The sequence below is a fragment of the Bactrocera tryoni genome, chromosome 4 (genome assembly GCF_016617805.1).
Source record: "Bactrocera tryoni isolate S06 chromosome 4, CSIRO_BtryS06_freeze2, whole genome shotgun sequence".
In the NCBI taxonomy this organism is placed as follows: Eukaryota; Metazoa; Arthropoda; class Insecta; order Diptera; family Tephritidae; genus Bactrocera; species Bactrocera tryoni.
Genome location: NC_052502.1, coordinates 24,093,879 through 24,105,697, shown reverse-complemented (window position 1 = coordinate 24,105,697; position 11,819 = coordinate 24,093,879). Strand labels below are relative to the sequence as shown.

The 11,819-nt window shown below is 29.0% G+C and overlaps 1 long non-coding RNA gene across 1 annotated transcript in view; it reads right to left on the bottom strand.

Annotated features, from left to right (window-relative positions):
* Positions 1–3,005, bottom strand: part of LOC120775396 — a 57,894-nt gene extending 54,889 nt beyond the window's left edge. Inside the window, exons 1-2 of the long non-coding RNA XR_005705328.1 lie at positions 2,735–3,005; positions 1,159–1,543 (exon numbers count right to left, since the gene is read on the bottom strand). This is a non-coding gene — a long non-coding RNA (uncharacterized LOC120775396). The remainder of the gene's footprint in view (positions 1–1,158; positions 1,544–2,734) is intronic.
* Positions 3,006–11,819: the final 8,814 nt, after the last annotated feature.

Here is an 11,819-nt window from a genome sequence, read left to right as displayed (position 1 = left end):
TCTTTTATATACCATAATGCTTTACTTTGTCTACTATATTGTTTTTTATAGATTTTTAAAGAATAAAAAAATAAATTAAAGTACCGTTAAATAAAAGGAAACAAAATAAGAAATAGAAACCACACAATAAATTAAAAAAAAAAAACATTTACAAAGTTATTAAATAGTGTAATTAAACTTAAAAGCAAGCTTGAATTAGTCACTAAATATTTTAAGTGCGTTCATTAGTTGTAAGTAATAAAAAATATTATAAATTATAAATAATGAATTAATAACGAATATAAAACATAGATTAAATTGTGAAACAAAAAAAATATATTAATTTACATTTATTTTAATGCTTATTTTAAAACTAAAATAATACTTTCTAATAATTTCTTGTTATTTCTTCGACTGAAAATCTTTTGCAACCGTTAATTATCAGCAATTAGTTAAATTTATATTAAAATATTTATTAACTTATTTAATTGATAATTTATTATTTATTTATTAATACGAGATAATGCTTCTGAAATATTGAATGTACAATGTTTATCATAAATATTTTTTATTTATTTACATACATACATACATATTTATTTGTATTCTTGAAAGAAAATTCAATAAATAATTTCCTTATAAAAATATGCCAAATTTGTTTCATTTGTTGCCAAAAAATTTTCCAAAAAAACGAAAGAAGCACCCTGTATTTTTTTATTAAAAAAAATTCAAATTCTACTTCTAATTTTCAATAAAAAATTTTTCACGTCAATATATGTGTCATGTTTTTTAAGGGGTTACATGGGTTTCTTCGGGTAAAAAACACCCTTTTCTCAAAAATATTTTTCTTGAGTAGTTCCCGAGAAATCTTGCCAACCCACTTCTAAAACGCACTTAAAGACGACACACTTAGCCTAGCTAGCGAGCTGTGCGTTCTTAAATCTATATCTCCGAAACTATTACTCAGATTAACTAGAACAATATTCTAAAGGTCTTGCACAATTTGATAAAACAATAAAAAAATTAGATTTTTCGAAACCCGTAAACCCATGTAACCCCTTAATACTAGATATTTATAATATGATGTACATTATATATTTAAGTATGCATGCGTACATTGTTTATAATATGTGGATAACACAGTTTCAAGCTTACGAAAAAATAATATAGGGAACTTACCTAAATTGGCCGAGAAGTATACATCCGTTTAATATTAAAATCCAATCAATTCTGCATTAACAGCATTATCGCTGGTGGGTAAAACAGTGCCTTTGCTCATTCGCTTGAACCAGCTTTTCTTTCACTTACTTATGCAGTTTTAATTTTGTTAAATAACACTAAACACACACTTTTTATACGATTTCTATAGAACACTATATAAACTATTGATTACACTTTATAAAACTTTTTTACAAAAACAAATTTTACTAAAATTCACGATTCAATGACCCGTCATTTCAACGCAACTTACGCTCGCGCACGAATAAACGGAACTGACGGAAGGCGATTAATATGGCGGCGGACATCTGTTCCCCACAGCATTGCAGTGTTGATGTTTTATGGACTAAATTTGGGTAAAAATGTAAGACATGAAAAGAAAGAAAATATTTAAAAAAAAGTTTTTAATAAAATAATTATTGCTATTTTTATTTTAATTAGTAAATTAGTTTTTAAAATGAATTTTATTTAATGTAAATAATTGTAAATTTGCCTTTGAGCCTATTTGATAATTGAGAATATTTCACAAGTAATTAAAATATCATTTAAGGGGTCAGTAGGGTAATCTGGCCAGTTTTTTGACTTTTTTTTCATAGAAATTTTTATTTGACAATAGAACTTTTTTCACATATCATGAGGAGTTTCGTGGAGTGTATAAACAATTTTTTTCGGAATTTTTTGATGACATCTGTCGAAGAAATGGCTGGATGAATGAGATGCGTTTTTCCACTGTGGATACGATTTTTCATGTTTGGATCAGCTGAAACACAAAAACCCAATTTATTCTTAAAAAGAACGTGAATGGTTATCGTCCCTACTAGAATCTTGAGAAAAGGTTGATAACAAAACAATTATTAAAAATATAGAACAATTACAAATAAATAAAAAAGTGAAAACTGAATTTTTAAATTATTATTGTCAAGATAAATTTATAAAAAATAGCAATATAAATATACATTTGAATATGTATATGGTTTTAATAAAGAAAATTTATTAATTTTTAAAATAAGTACATACAGTATTTATTCTATTTTTAATTGTCCTTTTTCATAATTTATTTCCCCTACTTACGCACCATTGTAACCCTAAATGCGCTTGTCAAACTTCCGCTGACATTTACATTTTTCGCCACTTTCCTCTTCATTAGGAGCATCTTCTAGTAGCCAGCCAGCAGTGTAATTTGAAAATATGATTTATAAAAGAAATATTCTTTACAGAGTTAGTTTAAGTAATAAATACAAGCTCATTCGATTTGTCATTGAAATAAGGCGTAAAAGATGCTTGTTATTGTGGTGTTCTAATGAGAAGTGAGAAAATGTGAAGCAAGCAGCGCTTCAAGGCTCATCGCGTCGCAGTCTGCGCAATTGGCTTTGCACTGGAAGGTAGCGTTCATTGAAAAAATTTAAGCTGTCGGCAAGGATGTGAATGAGAATAGCCGCTTTCATTTAGAAGTTTCTTATATACATTTCAATTAGTACATATGTACATATGTATACGTATACGTATACATAAAGTGGTAAAATTTACAAAAGCTCACCTGTTCTCAGCCCAAAAGTATACCACAGTTTTCTTCCTTTATTGTACTTCAATTAAACCTGCATTAACGGCGAATTTATTTCATGTCATTACTGCAGGTTTTTTAACATTTACTTCAACAAGCCTTTCTTTCACTTGCACATTTTTATTTTCACAAAATAACACTAAACGAACACTTCCCGCACAAACTTTTTACACGATTTCGATAAAACACTATTTCCACTTTTGATTTCACTATAAAACACTTTACTTACACTAATTACTTCAGAGAAATTCACGATTTAATGACCCGGCACTTCAACGCAACTTACGCTCGCGCACGAATAAACGGAACTGACGGAGGACGATTGGAATGGCGGCGGACACATGATTAAACACAGAGTTGCAAGCATAATGCAGTTAATTCATTAATAGTAGCAACTATATTAGGAGTAAAGTAAAAATATTAAAGAACAAAGAACAAATTTAATTAATATAAATTTGATTGCATGTATGATTTAATTAAAATTTTTTAATATTGAAAATTGATAAAAAGTTTTATATTTTATTTTGGTTTTTGAACAAAATTTTTCACATTTAGGGGAACTTGCGAATTCTGCGTAATTTAAACATTTATAATTAGAATAATAATATCAATTTATGTTTTTTTGCAAATAATGAAAACTGTTTATATGATAATATACAAAAATTTACCTACTGCATGCACTACCGCAACTCTGACTTTGCTTGTCAAACTACCGCTGGCATTTTCATATATTTCTTTGTGTCTGTTTCCTCTTCATTCATATTCATAATTCAAATTATTGTTGATTACCAACAGTGGAAATTTCAAATGCAAATAGGAGGCGATACTACTATAATTGCTTATAAGTGAGAATATCATTGAGTGTTCTAAAAAAGTAAGATATAGATTTGAGCGATCATTGTTATTGAATTCTTCAAATTAGAAACAAGCATGTGTGAAGCAAGCAGCGCTGCAAGATTGAACGCGTCGCAGTTAGCGTAGTGGGCTTTGTAATGGAAGGTATGTATGAACATATATAGTTATCATTGAGTACTACATATGTATGTATATGTACATATGTATTTGAACTGTCGGCAAAAATGTGGATGAAAATAATTTCTTTCGAATATAATAACTTATTTGTCTTAACCAAATCCTAACAAGTTCTTAGTTATTTAGATGTTTGTCATATTTAATTTAAAAGTATGTACATACATAGTAGTTGTATATATGTACATATGTACCATATGTATGTATATAAGGTGTTAAAATTTACAAAAAGCTCACCTGAACCCAGCCCAAAAGTATACCCCAATGTTTAACCTGAATTCCAATTAATCCTGCATTACCGGCAGCCTTATTGGATGCTGAAAAAAGTTCTTCATTTACTTTTTTGCTTCAGCTAGCTTTTCGTCTGCAGGCACATTTTTATTTTTGTAAAATAACACTCAACACACACTTCTTTCACAAACTTTTTACTTGATTTCGATAAAACACTATTTCCACTTTTGATTTCACCATAAAACACTTTACTTAAACTAATTACTTCAGAGAAATTCACGATTTAAATACTCGGCACTTCAACGCAACTTACGCTCGCGCGCGAATAAACGGAACTGATGGAAGACGATTAATATGGCGACGGACATATGGCTGTACACAGAGTTGCATTCATGAAGCAAGTATTTAATTAATAGTATTCACAATTAATAGATTTAAAAAAATGTCAATTTTATATAATATATTATTTTTGGCCTCAAATTTTAGCACTGGTTTCTTAAATATATTTTTTAATAATTAAAGAAGAAGAGTTTTTCTCACCGATAATAATTTTTTTTAAAAACAATTTAAGACCGAAATTTTAGTAAAAATTTATTTTTTGTGAGAAATCGCCATTTTTTCAAACAATTTTATTTTTCTTATTACTTCGCTTAATTACTAGATTTAACATTACTTTAACGAAACTCCATAATATGTGTACAAATTTTAGAACAATAAATTTAAAAGGTTTTTTCAGAAAAAAAGATATGGAAAATTTGCTTTTTTCCGCGTTCTAACTGTATATGACTCCTTATTACAAACAGCTGATGTGTTTTGAAAAGCAATTCTTGTTAAAAATCCGGACAACCAAGCAGCAATCAAGGCAGTAACCTCGTATCGGATATCGGCCAGAAGTATCTTGGGAATCAGAGCAGCATTGAAAAGTGTTGCCAGAAGCAAGCAACTTTACTTCTACTGGGTACCAGGCCAAAAAGGCAATGAAATAGTGGACGAGTTTGCCAAAAATGGTGTACGGCTGATCTCCATGCATTGTCTATACGACCATCTCGACAGTCTGGGGTCCCGACGGTATGATACACTGGAGGAAGTATCGATAGTGAGGCCACAGAATCTATTAAAACTCGCATCAACAGTAGGCATTCTAAAGAATGACTCCTCCTGGTAACTAAACTCCATCTGGTATTGCATAGGGCTAAAACTTGTCTATGCGTGGCTCATTGGCTCAAAAACTTGGGAACTAGTTCGCGTATGTACATACAAACGCATAGACAGACGGGCATGGCTCGTCACGTGGAATATGCTTATGTATAATACATATGTATGTTTATCCTCTATAGGACCTCCGTTGTTTCCTTCTCGGTATTACAAATTTAATGGCAATTTAGTATACTCTGGGTATAAGTTATATTTTATGTACATAAGTATGTATATAGGTAACCTCCAATATGTACTTAGATAAATCTATTAGTTCATTTTCAATAAACGAAATATTCAAATAATTTTTTTTTATATTTCAATAGTTGATATTTCATATATGAATATGTTTATAAAATTACATATACATATATGTATGTATGTATCAACTCTCAATTATTTATTAGTTTTCAAAATAAAAATTAAAAAAATATATTTTATACTCCTTTCTTTTGGGCCACCCCTAATGTAATACTTGCATCATAACTGTAACTCCTTTGCCTATCATGTGTGCACCACTTAATCGGCGTGCGTCAGTTCTTCTCTACAAGTGCGCGTAAGTAAGTTGCGTTGAAGTGCCGCGTAATTAAATCGTGAATTTCTCTAAAGTAATTTGTGTAAATTAAGTGTTTTATAGTGAAATCAAAAGTGGAAATAGTGTTTTATCGAAATCTTGTAAAAAGTTTGTGCGGGAAATGTTCGTTTAGTGTTATTTTGTGAAAATAAAAATGTGCAAGTGAAAGAAAGGATAGTTGCAGTAAATGTTAAAAAACCTGCGTTACTGACATAAAATAAATTCGCCGTTAATGCAGGTTTAATTGAAGTACAATAAAAGAAGAAAACTGCGATATACTTTTGGGCTGAGGACAGGTGAGCTTTTGTAAATTTTAACACTTGTATTCTATATGTATGTACTTATGTTCATATATACTAATTGAAATGTATAAATGCAACTTCTAAGTGAATAAATACTTCTGCACTATTCTCGTGTGACTATTTTCATTCACATCCTTGCCGACAACTCAAATTTAATAAATGATCGCTACCGTCGATTGCAAAGCCAACTACGCAGACTGCAGCGCGTCGAGCCTTGCAGCGCTGCTTGCTTCACATTTTCTCACTTCTCATTAGAACACCACAATAACAAGCATCTTTTACGCCTTATTTCAATGACAAATCGAATGAGCTTGCATTTATTACTTAAAGTAACTATGTAAAGAATATTTCTTTTATAAATCATATTTTCAAATTACACTGCTGGCTGGCTACTAGAATGTGCTCATAACGAAGAGGGAAGTGACAAAAAATGTAAATGTCAGGGGAAGTTTGACAAGTGCATTTAGGGTTACAGGGGTGCGTAAGTAGGGGAAATGAAGTATGAAAAAAGGACACTTAAAAATAGTATAAGTACGCATTCAAAATTAATAAATTTTCAATATTAAAAATATAGATATGTATACTTACAATGTTTATTGATATTTTTTTTATAAATTTAGCTTAAAAATATTAAATCAAAAATTCACTTTTCACATTTTTATTTATTTATAATTGTTTTATTTCTTTAATAATGGTACAAAAAAATGTAGGTACATATGTATGTATGTACATATGGATATACATATGTACATACATACATACATACATACATACAAACATATGTACATATGTACATATCTGTTATATATAAATTAAGAGTTTTGGTGTACATCAAAATAATGCAGTTAGCCCACCCTAGAAAAAATCGAGTAAAAAATTTTTTTTTAATGATTTTTTATTTATTTTTGAAATATTCTCAATTTAAAATAAGTTCCATGGCAAATGTGTAATTATTTACATTAAGTAAAATTAAATATTTAAAAACATTTTTTTTAAACAAAAATCGCAGTAATTATTTTATTAAAAAAGTTTTTAGAATTATTATTTTTTCTTTTTATGTCTTACTTTTTTTAAACAAAATTTATGTCATACTACTAAATAAATAGATTTTTCATGTGCAAGAAAATGTGCAATTATTTACATTAAATAAAATTAAATATTTAAAAACATTTTTTTTAAACAAAAATCGCAGTAATTATTTTATTAAACAAGTTTTTAAAATTATTATTTTTTCTTTTTATGTCTTACTTTTTTTAAACAAAATTTATGTCATACTACTAAATAAATAGATTTTTCATGTGCAAGAAAATATGCAATTATTTACATTAAATAAAATTAAATATTTAAAATCGAATTTAATAATTTTTTTTAAATAAATATCGCAATAATTATTTTATTAAAAACTTTTTTAAATATTTTCATTCTTTTCATGTCTTTCTTTTTAGCTAAAATTTAGTCCATACTATTAACTGCAACTCTGTGGATAAACAGATGTCCGCCGCCATATTAATCGTCTTCCGTCAGTTCCGTTTATTCGTGCGCGAGCGTAAGTTGCGTTGAAATGCCGGGTCATTAAATCGTGAATTTCAGTAAAATTTGTTTTTGTAAAAAAGTTTTATAAAGTGTAATCAATAGTTTAAATAGTGTTCTATGGAAATCGTGTAAAAAGTGTGTGCGGGAAGTGTGTGTTTAGTGTTATTTTCAAAATTAAAATTTTGCCAAAGCAAGTAGCACAAAAGCTAGTTGAAGCGAATGAGAAGAGACACTGTTTTACCCACATGCAATTAGTCATCGTTAATGCAGGCCAAACTGGATTTCATGAAGCAAATTATAACATACTTTTAGGCAAAAGCCAGGTGAGCTTTTTGCGTTTTCTGCTTACCTGTAGATGTTTTTATATACTACATTAAATAAATTTCTAAAAGCTTATGAAAAATTACAATATTAAATATATAACCTAAGATTAGTAATTAAACATTTTAAGAAACAATTTTTGAAATAATGACATAAGTATGTATGTATATTGGGCAATTGTGTTATTCATGAAATAATTTGAAGAATATTGAAGACAAATTTTGAGGAGAGCGCAAATTGATTTCATAATAAGACGTAAATAAGACGTTTATTTTAATCCTCATATCTGAGAAATACTATTATTTGATTAGTAGATTAATAGTAGTAGTAGTAGTAGTAGTAGTAGTAGTAGTAGTAGTAGTAGTAGTAGTATGTAGTAGTAGTATATTTAGTAAATTTTTTAGATTAGAATGGATTAGGTGTCTATAATCATTTCTAAATACGTACATAACTGTTTGGATTTGAAAAAAAATTTAAAACTTTAGCTTAATTGTAAAAATGCTATAAGTTAATTGAGATAAATATTACAAAAAAACATTTTGATTTAAAAAAAAGAGCTTGCTCCAAGCCTATATTTACATATGTTATTTATTAAAATTGTTTATATTTCCCATTTCAAAGTACGTTTTAAAAAATGGAAAGACCAACAACATTTAATATAATTATGTGCTTGAGATTTAAATTTCTGAAGGACGATATTTTGTTTTCGGTTTAGGAATTTGCAATTTAACCATAATTACTAAATAATTGATCAATCTGTAATTTAAATGTATTTTACTCAGATATAATTGTACTAAAATTATTTATGTGTATATTGAAGCCGCCTTACTTAACGGGTTACTTGTGAACATGGGATTTCAAAAAATCAAAACTTTTCTTATTAAATTCTACAACACCTCTAGAATATTGTCTGAAGTTAGTTTCGGATATAAAGCGTTAAGAGCTTGTGCGTTCGAGGCTAGCTAGTCTAAGTGCGCATTCTTTATACGCGAAACTGTGTTTTTGAAGCAGGCTCGAACAATTTCTCGAAAGCTACTCAACCGATCTTAATGAAATTTTACACAGGTAGTAAACATATAATTCTTAAACACTTGGATGACTTCGCTTGTCGCGAAATCTTAATTTTTTTTCTAAAGTGTGCAAAAATGCAACTTTAAGTTTTTTATTCATTCGTCCAAGTTCTAAGTTAAGGGTTTACCTAAAACACGTAAGTTTTCGCTTTAGATAATCCTGTAAGGAGTTATCCTGCCTGGCTCCTCTTTTTTCCGAGGAGTCACCGGAAGTAGTGTCGCGATGCCCGAGTTTAAAATATTTTTTTTCCAAAAATTTCAGAATTTCTTTGTTAATAGTGTGTTTTTGTAACAATAAGAAATATTATTAAAATATTATATGTTTTATATGAGAAAAAATGTGGAGGAAAAAATGTGTTTTTTTCCCGAGAAAACCGATGTATCCCCTTAAGTAATGAAATAATGTTTTTTTTGCCAATCAATCTATAAGTAATAATAATCAAGAATATTATAATCATGTTTTTATTAAAACAAAAAAAAATTATAACTTCGATTACGCCGGCTCACAAATAATAAACTTTTTTAAACAAATACTTTATTTCGATTCGTCCATGCCAAGTTGCGTTTTTCATACCAGGACTTGATTTGGATTAGACAGTTTATATGGCAGTTATGATAACGGCTATTCCGACAAATGACTAGCTTCTTGGTGAGGTAAAGATCTGAGTAAAATTTCAGATTGATATCTCAAAAATTGAGGGATCGACTAATTTCGTTGCCCTGATCACTTATAGATATGTTTTATAAGGTCTTCGACATATCCTTCCGGCAAACTTGATATACTCTGTCATGGTATTAAAATAACGATCCAATATTATGTTTAGGAGACTTGTAATCGAATATTTATTAAAATATGGCACCCCAAATATAAAAAAACGACGGTAACATTTGCTTAAAATTTTTAAGAGTATTTAAGAGTGTTGGATCGTTAGTTTGTGAATTATATCATTTTGAGAGAAAAAAGTGGATAAACAGGAATTTCACGTGTTAATAAAATATTGCATTTTGAAGGGGAAAAATACACTTGAAGCAAAAGCTTGCCTTGATGACGGACACTGCCCCACTAACCACCAAGGATTGGTATGCTAAGTTTAGGCATGGGGAAATCAGCACCGAAGTCGGTGAACGCAGTGCACGCCCAATAGATGTTGTTACCGAAGAAAACATTAAAAAAGTCTACGAAATAATTTTGGATAACCGTAAAGTGAAGTTGTTCATGGTTTTGGGACCATCAACAGTGACTATTACATGGCGTCATTGGACCGTTTGAAGGACGAAATCGCCCGTATTTGAAGAAAAAGAAAACCATGTTTCTCCAAGGAAATGTACAGTGTCACAAATCAGTGAAAACGATGTCGAAAACCATGAATTGTGCTTCGTATTGCTTCCGCATCCATCGTATTTTCCAGATCTGGTCTCAATGTTCGACGAAACCGAGGGAAATTGTACTACAAAAATGGTATCGAGGGTTGCTATAATCAGCGATATCACGTATCTTTGAAAGGTTTTTGAAAGCTTTTTGAATAAAAAACGAACTTCGCCAAAAAAATGTGTTTGACTATGTTAGCCCGGGGGCTTTTTAATTTACCTGCTATATATACTTGTATATATACATATATATATACCATTTGCCTTCGAATTAAAAACGCCATTAATGATTAAGCTGATTGAATTGTCTGACTACTTTTTAGAAACCTGCAGCACAAAAACTATTTGAGATAACGATTTAAAACTTTAGTATGGTATTTTAAAGATATAGTCCAAAGATAAACTAAATAAATATATTATTTTTAAATTTCACACTAGATGTGCTCCATAAACAAATTAAGTGGAGCACAATTATGTTGAGGTCAGCGCATTGTTTCTTTTCTCTTCAAATAAAAATGCATTGCAATTTTGTATTTATTTTATTATTATTTTTTATTTATTACTTAATTTAATTAATTTGTCCGTTCTCGTCATAATCATAGTATTCAATTACAACTACAATAATTTTAAATAAATAATATAAACTGACTTAAGTATAAATTTAAATTTTCGTTTGTGTTGAACATTCATTAGTGTCGATTTAAAAAAACCAAAAACAAAAAAAATTCAAAAACAAACGCAATTTTGACTTTTCAATTCACACTCTTCATTTTCGATGCTAAGCTAAAGTAAGATTTCGAATTTGAATTAAATAATAAAAATATTGCATACAATTCTCTTAAGTTGCCGACTGGCAAAATAAGTAATAAGCTTAAATTAAAGGCGAAGATGTGGAAATGAAATAATTTCAATTGGAAAACTAAAAAATGAACTTTTCAAAAATCCATTTATGAACATAAATATTATGGAGTGGGTAGTTTTGGCTAAAAGATAAATAAATAAATAAATAAATAAATAATATGACATTAAGTTCTGTAATATTTTAAAATAATAAAAATATAAAATAAAATAAAATACTTCAGTTAAATTCACTAGTAAGTAAATGCACCTAAAAGCACCGATTCTTATTTTATTTTTACTTGAAATTTCGTTAAAAATAAACACAGTGCGTGTTAGGCAATATGTAGAGATGTATGCCGTCACTATGGGGCTGTAATATTGTTGGTATGTGTGTAAATGTTTGTTTGTGTTATAGTTTAGTGATTTGCTATTGCAGTGCTGCCCGAAAATGTGCCGTTAACACATTCGCTTCTACTCCAACTACACGTGTAAAAGGAAAATAGGAAAAGTACCAATAAATAGAGCTAAAAAATTGCTAATTTGTTTCGAGTTTTTGAAAAGTTCTCATTGTGTGCGTGCTTTCAGTCGTTGACACACCG